The sequence below is a fragment of the Rhinopithecus bieti genome, unplaced genomic scaffold (genome assembly GCF_001698545.2).
Source record: "Rhinopithecus bieti isolate Rb0 unplaced genomic scaffold, ASM169854v2 scaffold_11488, whole genome shotgun sequence".
Taxonomy (NCBI): Eukaryota; Metazoa; Chordata; class Mammalia; order Primates; family Cercopithecidae; genus Rhinopithecus; species Rhinopithecus bieti.
Genome location: NW_016806879.1, coordinates 765,877 through 774,808, shown reverse-complemented (window position 1 = coordinate 774,808; position 8,932 = coordinate 765,877).

The following is an 8,932-nucleotide window of genomic DNA, read 5'->3' as shown; positions in this document are numbered from 1 at the left end:
AAAAAAAAAAAAAAAAAAAAAAAAAATTATATTTTGTGTCTCTGTTTTTCCCTGTAGGGTGACAATCCTAAACAGTTTATCTTCTTATATCAACTTCCCTCTCTGCCTCATTCAGCCTACCTACAATATTATTTTCATCTCTTCTGAGGAAATGAGATCTTTGGGTATAACTTCAAGTTCAGGGGAGATGTAATGGCAAGAAGCCCTCTACATCCCAAGCAGTTATTGTTTCCTGTTTGCTTAGAGGCAGAAATACCCACGGTGTTCCTGGTTTTACCAGGCACACACGGTGTGTAGGGAGCACTCTGAATGTCCCTATTAATTTCCAGCTTTTTTTTTTTTTTGAGATGGAGTCTCACTCTATCACCCAGGTTGGAGTGCAGTGGTGCGATCTCAGCTCACTGCAACCTCTGCCTCCCAGGCTCCAGTAGCTAAGACTATAAGCATGCACCACCATGCCCGGCTAATTTTTGTATTTTTTATAGAAATGGAGTTTTGCCATGTTGGCCAGGCTGGTCTCAAACTCCTGGCCTCTGGTGATCTGCCTGCCTCAACCTCCCAAAGTGCTGGGATTACAGGCGTGAGCCACCATGCCAGGTCAAATTTCCAGTTTTAAGACCTGTACTTAGGGCTTATCGATAACACTTTCCAATCCACATATATTTTGGGTTAAGGTTTCTTTTATGATTTGAATATTTTCTTTGTATTTTTTTTCTCCTGTCCCTCTTTCCCTCCCTCCTTCTCCTCCACCTCCTCCTCTTCTTTTAACATGTTGGAGCTACAGTGCAAACTAGAAAACATTGATTTATTTATGTCCTCAGCCCAATAGGGATCTCCAGCTGTATCTTTATTTTCCAAGGAAGAATCTCATGACCAAACCATTCACTGCGGCCATCTGAAGAATCTGTAAAATATAGCTAAGATGGTCAATGCTATAATGAAGAGATGGATTATTTATTATGCAAGGCCTCAATTTATCCTCAAACCAAAGTTATGAGCACAATAATACTGATATCCAACCAGGGCTATTTCTGGGCTTGTCATTTTTGATGAATAAGGAAGAAAGATCTGCTAGTATGATCAAATCCAAGCTTTTATTCAATCCATAAATATTTAATTTGACTAGCTCAAGTTATGCATCCTTCTGACAGTACAATTAGGAATGTCTGAAAAATTCGTGTAAAAACCTACAATGGTGGCTAAGAAGCTGAGCTATGAAGGGTTTCACAGGCTTACTAGTGTGCTCCCTGGCAAAATGTAAAAGGGACCCTGTTTTATATTTAGTATCAAAAGCTTTACTAAATTATTTGAGCTTGGCAGTCCTCACATAGTGTTTCTTTTTTTTCTTTTTTTTTTTTTTTTTTTTGAGACGGAGTTTCGCTCTTGTTGCCCAGGCTGGAGTGCAATGGCGCAATCTCAGCTCACCGCAACCTCTGCCTCCCAGGTTCAGGCAATTCTCCTGCCTCAGCATCCTGAGTAGCTGGGATTGCAGGCATGCGCCACCATGCCCGGCTAATGTTGTATTTTTAGTAGAGACAGGATTTCTCCATTTTGAGGCCAGTCTCAAACTCCTGACCTCAGGTGATCCGCCCACCCCAGCCTCCCAAAGTGCGGGATTACAGGCGTGAGCCACCACACCTGGCCCAGCATTTTTAATACTAGTGGGATCTCTTCAAATTGGAATAATTACAAATTAGAAAACATTGCTCTGGTAGGAAATCCATATAAAGAAAAATACCTTCCTTCTACTCTTACAACACTTCTGACATCAACTGTATGAGTTTCCTATACCAAGTCATTCTCCAACTCTCTTGTAAACCAAAAATAAAATTCTAAGCCACCTATTCAACTGAATAGATCCCCTCTTGGCCAAGAGGACCCCAGAGAAACCTGAAAAATGGAATTCCCAGCCATGACAGGAAGGGAGGTCAGACACACTTCATGATACCTTCTCTCTTTTGGAGTTTAGGCCCAGCTGACCAGCACGAACATTAAAATAGAGATTATAAGACTGAGAAAACAACTATGGCAGTGAGATGCCAAATTCCAAGCTAACTGGCATAGCATGACATGACAGATGGCAAACCCTGAAGGAAATAAAAATATTTTACTCCAAAGTAGATGTATTTGAATATTTTGAAATGGCCCTAGGCAGGAGAATTGCTTGAACACGGGAGGCAGCGGTTGCAGTGAGCCGAGATCTTACCACTGCCCTCCAGCCTGGGTAAGAGACGGAGACTTCATCTCAAAAACAAACAAACAAAAACCACCACCACCACCACCAACAACAACAAAAAACTCTTTCCTTTATATAAATTACCTAGTCTCAGGTATTTCTTCATAGCAGCATGGGAGTGGACCAATACAGGTGACTACTCACATGTGGCAAATGCAGACAAGGGCACTCTGTGCTATAGAGATGCTGAGGTGGGGGTGTGACAGGAGTTTGGCAGGACTTGTTTCCCAAGACATAGGTCACAAGAAACCCCCTGACAGGATGTGGTAAAGGAACCAGCAAAAACCCACCAAAACCAAGATGGTGATGAAAGCAACCCCTGGTCCTCTCACTGCTCATTATACACGAATCCTAATCCACGATTTGTCCATGCTAAAGGAAACTCCCACCAGCACCATGACAGGTTACAAACGCCATGGCAACATCCGGAAGTTACCCTACATAAAAAGGGGAGGGACTCTCGTTTCTGGGAATTCCCTGACCTTTTCCTGGAAAATTCATGAATAAGTCACCCTTGTTCAGCATATGAGCAAGAAACAAACATAAAAGTAGCAACCTGCAGCTCTCACGGCTGCTCTTCTGATGGCAATAGCCACTCTTATTCCTTTACTTTTAAAATAATCTTGTTGCACTTTACTCTGTTAACTTTTGAATCCTTCCTGTGCAAAGCCAAGAAATCACATGGCCTCCTGGGCTGAACTCCAATTTGGGGGTTCACCCTGTGATAGGAGGATGGGCTTGAGTCCAGGAGTTCAGGTCCAGCCTAAGCAACATAGTGAGACCCCCCCATCTCTATTTTTTTCTCAGACAGTATAAGAGACAGATGAAGCAAAGTGCATAAATGGCTGTGAGGAGCATGTGGTTTGTCGAAGCTGGAACTTTATTTACAAACAAGTTCCAGCATTATCTGAGTGGGTGCTGCTAACAATCATAGTATGTTCTTTAAAACTGCAGACTGGGATTAGACGGTTTGCCAAGAAGTCGCTGAGTACATGAAAGCGAGAATTCTGATTTCTCAATTTATCTTCAGGTTTATCACTCCCTCCCTCTGTGCCCTTCTCTGCATCTGCTGTATGTGAGTATGGAGAGTCCACACAATGTCAGTCCACACCAGTGGTCTAGGTTTTCAACTACATCTCACTGGTCAAGCATGTTTGCATTCACAGAAGGAACCCTCCCCCCATTTTTGTTTTCCTATTTTACTTTTAGTAATTTTAGGCCTTAAGAATGTGGGTTTTTTTGTTTTTTTGTTTTTTGTTTTTTTTTTCCTGCAAGACAGGAGTCTTGCTCCATCACCCAGCCTGGAGTGCAGTGGCATGATCTTGGTTCACTGCAACCTCCCCCTCCCGGGTTCAAGCGATTCTCCTGCCTCAGTCTCCCACACAGCTGGGAATACGGTCACGCACCACCACACCTGGCTAAATTTTTTTTTTTTTGTATTTGTAGTAGAGACGGGGTTTCACCATGGTGGCCAGGCTGGTTTTGAACTCCTGACCTCAGGTGATCCGCCTACCTTGGCCTCTCAAAGTGCTGGGATTACAGGCATGAGCAACCATGCCTCGCCAAGAGTGTTTTATCATACAGAAATAGAAGTTACAAATCTCTCAGAAAGTTCTTTGGAAGTGCAGCTTTAAAGACATACTTTTTTACCCCCACTGTTTTCTTTTGCCCAACTTGGATATGTGTTCTGCCTTCATCATCTCTTGAAAGAGGCATTCACAGGCAGCAGGGTTCTTTCGTGGAGCAACGTTTATAACATTGTCAGTTGCTTTAAGCAAATGTTCTCAAGGCTGATCTGTAGGCTGGATCCAGTGGGTGACAAGGATTTTATTGATTTGTACAAAATGAGAAAATTAAGAACAATGCAATGAGTTTTTCATAAAGGAATTTTCTTTTTTTTTTTCTTTTTTTGAGATGGAGTTTCACTCTTGTCGCCCAGGCTGGAATATAGCGGCACAATCTCGGCTCACTGCAAACTCTACCTCCTGGGTTCAAGTGATTCTCCTGCCTCAGCCTCCCGAGTAGCTGGGATTATGGGTGCCCACCATCATGCCTAGCTAATTTTTGTGTTTTTAGTAGAAATGGGGTTTCACCATGTTGGCCAGGCTGGTCTCAAATTTCTGACGTCAGGCGATCCACCCACCTCAGCCTCCCAAAGCGCTGGGAGTACAGGTGTGACCCACTGTGCCCGGCCTCATAAAGGAATTTATTTGTGTCACTTTGATGTATTCCGAGATTGCATGCCCTCTTCTTTTTGAGTTTAAATGTTTTTTATAATAGTAGGATAATAAAGGATAGGTGTTAAAAAAAAACCCATACATATTTACTTAATAAAATTAACTCAAAGTTAATGCCTAAACGTATTTGCAAATTTTGCTACTCTGTGAAATCCAGAAGTCCAGAGAACTACCATTTTAATGAATGCAACTTGAGATTTAATGTGATATAATGGATTTAATAAGATTCAATTAAATTCCATTCTGATGAGAAAGGTTTTAGATAATCCAGCTCTCCATATTCAGAAAAGTCAACCTACCAGCCCAATTTAATGCTTAGATCCACCATGGGGAAGCAGAAATCAGTCTGGATAATGAAGACCAGAGAGCCAGACTCTTAGACCTAAAGGAACTTCAGAGATCACCTCTCATTGTACAGCTGAGAAAATACACTTGATGGTTTGTATTCCTGGTCCTGCCATTTACTTGCCATTGCCTTGAGCTAGCTACTTACCACAATTGCAAAGGGTCCCTTCAGTTCTGAAATTCTGAAACTTAACAAGTAACATATTAAGAAAAAGAGATGGGGCCGGGCACAGTAGCTCACGCCTGTGATCCCAGCACTTTGGGAGGCTGAGGCAGGCGGATCGCTTGAGGTCAGGAGTTCCAGACCAGCCTGGCCAACATGGTGAAACCTCGTCGCTACTAAAAACACAACAAGTACTTGGGCTACTAAAAATACAAAAAGTAGTCGGGCGTGGTGGCGCTTGCCTGTAATTCCAGCTACTTGGGAGGCTGAGGCAGGAGAATCGCTTGAACCCGGGAGGCAACAGTTGCAGTGAGGTGAGATTGCACCACTGCACTCCAGCCTGGGCGACAGAGTGAAACTGTCTGAAAGAAAAAAGAAAAAGAGAAAGAGATCGTTTCTCATGGGTAAAGGGTAAAATCCAGAGAAATTCAAGCTGACGTAGAAAACAACAAAATACTCATTTTTCTCTTATTGCCCCAAATGGCCACGATTTATAAGGCTTTATTGTAGCTTGGTATTGAGGGGAAAACCAGAGAGAGTCCTTATCCCACCCACCTGCCTCTTATTTTCCTAATAAAGGTGTCATGGTGTTTCAAGGCCTGTGGGTCAGTGGATCCAAATGTGGACAGTTACTGCCCCCTAGTGGACCCACAGTATGGTGCTCATTTATAAATTGAGATTAAAGCTTGATTCCTCTGTTGCAGAAAGAATTCATCTTTGGCGGTGGAGGGACCTTAAGAAGCCACCTTAATTTTTATGTTTTAACGTGTTTTAACGCCCTCATTCTGCAGATGGGGACACTGGTCCTGTAAGTCACATAGGTGCCCCAGGGGTTTTTGTTCCAAGTCCGGGGCCCACGCCACTGCACCACAGTTTCATTAGGCTGCACGAGCTCCAACTATTTCTGGAGTAGCTGGGGAACTACCGTGACCTGTCCTTCTGTGGCAGGGAAAGCAAGATACCACCTCATGGTTGGTTTGCCTCCCACTGCGACTTTCGCTGTGGAGGACACCTCTGACACAGCTACATGACCTCGTAAGGCACACAGGGAGAGTGCTGTGTGATCATGAAGGCAGATTTTCAGCAAAACATCAGAGGCAGGCCGGTGTGGTGGCTCTCGTCTATAATCCCAGCACTTTGGGAGGTGGAGGCTGGTGGATCGCCTTAAGTCAGGAGTTCGAGACTAGCCTGACCAACATGGTGAAATCCCATGTATTAAAAATACAACCATTAGCTGGGTATGGTGGCGGCGCCTGTAATCCTAGCTACTCAGGAGGCTGAGGCAGGAGAATCATTTGAACCCAGGAGGTGGAGGTTGCAGTGAGCCAAAGATCGCGCCATTGCACTCTAGCTTGGGTGACAAGTGAAACTCCATCCCCCCCAAAAAAAACCACACACACACACACAACAACAACAACAAAACATCAGCTGCACCGAACAGATTCTCCCTCATGCCTCTCAGAAGGGACTGACCTGACCAACACCCTGATCTCAGACTTCTGACCTCCACAATCGTGGAATTACACATTTCTGTGGTCTGAGCTGCTCTGTTTGTGACACTGTTACAGCAGCCCTAGCAAGTGAATACAGATTTTGCAGAGATTTATCCCTCAAACACCTTTCAGTGGTTACTTTGATTTTGCTGAACCAAATTAAGTTGACTTCCCCAAAGCAGCCAACGACTGGAAAACTTCAAATTGTAAGGATATGGGAACTTCAAATCTCCAGTCCAGTGACTCATCCTGAGCAGGAATTCCTTATCCAATGTCTTTGTCGGCCAGGGTAGAAAAGGGTGCTATGCCCTTACAAAGAAAGTATGACAAAGAAACAGAGAAAGTTGGACCACCCACAGCCAGTCAAACTATTCTGTAATAGAAGTTAGGCTTAGAATGCAACGAAGCATTAACGTGCTCGACTACCTTCAATACTTGGAGCTACAGAGAGGTGCTCCTGATGAAGCTGGAAATGAGGAAAACAGAAAACAAAATTGTCACCTTGGAGCTCAACTCTGAGATCACTTATAAGGGGTCAGAGCAGAGACACGCAAGGTCACCTGAGCAAAGCAAAAGGAAAGTCAGAGAGGCAAATGTTGGCATTTCCTCTCCAAGCGCTGTATAAGGGAGAATGAGTTTCAGTCACCAAACCTGAAGTATCTCCTGTTCCAAAGGACAGGTTCTCCTTTTAGGTGGAGATAGATGCAGGGAGTTATGGCTGGAGGACTTCATGTATTTCTGATTCCATTGGCAAGACTCTCTCTGATATAAATGGAATGCACCAAGCTGTCAGAGTTTGATGCCGTTAACCATTCCTCGAATTGGCCTTCTTCCTTCATGATCACATGGTTTTCTCCCTGTGTGCCTTACTAGGTCCTTGGCTGTGTCTGAGGCGTCCTCCATAGTTTGATGCCATTAATCATTCCTCTAATTGGTAAATATTCCTCTAAACTATTAGCAATCCCATGGTAACTCCGTGAGTACTGACAACCTTCAGATTATCCATGGCTTCCATTGTGCCTTAGAGACAGAACACACTGGATTGCCCCCAGGTTAACTGGCTACTCATGACAGTAATTCTTCATACTAAACCCTCAATAAAAGCCTCTGGCCGGGTGCAGCGGTTCATGCCTAAAATCCCAGCACTTTAGTAGGTCGAGGCAGGAGGATTACTTGAGGCCAGTAGTTTCAGACCAGCCTAGGCAACATAATGAGACCACATCTCTACAAAAAAGTAAAAAATTACCTGGGTGTGATAGCACGTGCCTGTAGTTCCAGCTACTTGGGAGGCTGAGGCAGAGGACTGCTTGAGCTCCAGGTTGAGGCTGCAGTGAGCTATGATGATGCCACTGCACTCCAGCCTGGGTGCCAGATTGAGTCCCTGTCTCTGGGGAAAAAAAAAAAAAAAAAAAAGGCTGGTTATGATTTCCCTCATGTGTTCTGCTTATGAAAGAGCCTGAACAATAATATGCACACAAATATTCGAGTCTGATGAAATTTTATTCTTCACTGCCAGTTGATAAAAGGCACTCTTTTATTAACCTTCCATCTGCACATTTTTTGGTTAGCGTAAATAAGCCTCTCAGCCATCATCATCATCATAGGGCAACAACTAACAAGAGGGAGACCTTGAAACTTCAACACACAGGCCCTCAAATAAAACACAGCACGGGTGACTTCTGCTATCATCTATGATGGAGGAACCAGCACAGAATCAGCCTTCCCACCACAAACAACAGAAAACTAGACCAAAATATGAGGCAAGTCTTCTAGGCACTGGACCACAGGAAGAGAAAGAGTGTAATTCTGGAAAGAAGGAAAACATCTGGGGTTTGAGACCAGCTTGGCCAACGTGGTGAAACCCTGCCTCTATCAAATATACAAAAATTTGTCCGGTGTGGTGGCGGGCGCTTGTAATCCCAGCTGGGAGGCTGAGGCAGGAGAATCCCTTGAACCCGGGAGGCGGAGGTTGCAGTGAGCTGAGATTGTGCCACTGCACTCCAGCCTGGGTGACAGAGGGAGAGTCCTTCTCAAAAAAAAAAAAAAAAAAAAAAAAATGTCCTGTGGAGCTGAGGAAGCAAAAGATGCCAGACCCAGAGCAGACCATAGGCTACATTATTATAAGTATTATTATTATTATTTTTGAGATGGAGTTTTGCTCTGTCGCCAAGGCTGGAGTGCAGTGGCGCGATCTCCACTCACTGCAACCTCTGCCTCCCAGGTTCAAGTGATTCTCCTGCCTCAGCCTCCTAAGTAGCAGGGATTACAGGCACCCACCACCATGCCCAGCTAATTTTTGTATTTTTAGTAGAGACAGCGTTTCACTATGTTGGCCAAGCTGGTCTTGAACTCCTGACCTTAGGTGATCTGCCCGCCTCAGCCTCCCAAAGTGTTGGGATTACAGGCGTGAGCCGCTGCACCCGGCCTATTACTATTTTATTATTATTATTATTATTAT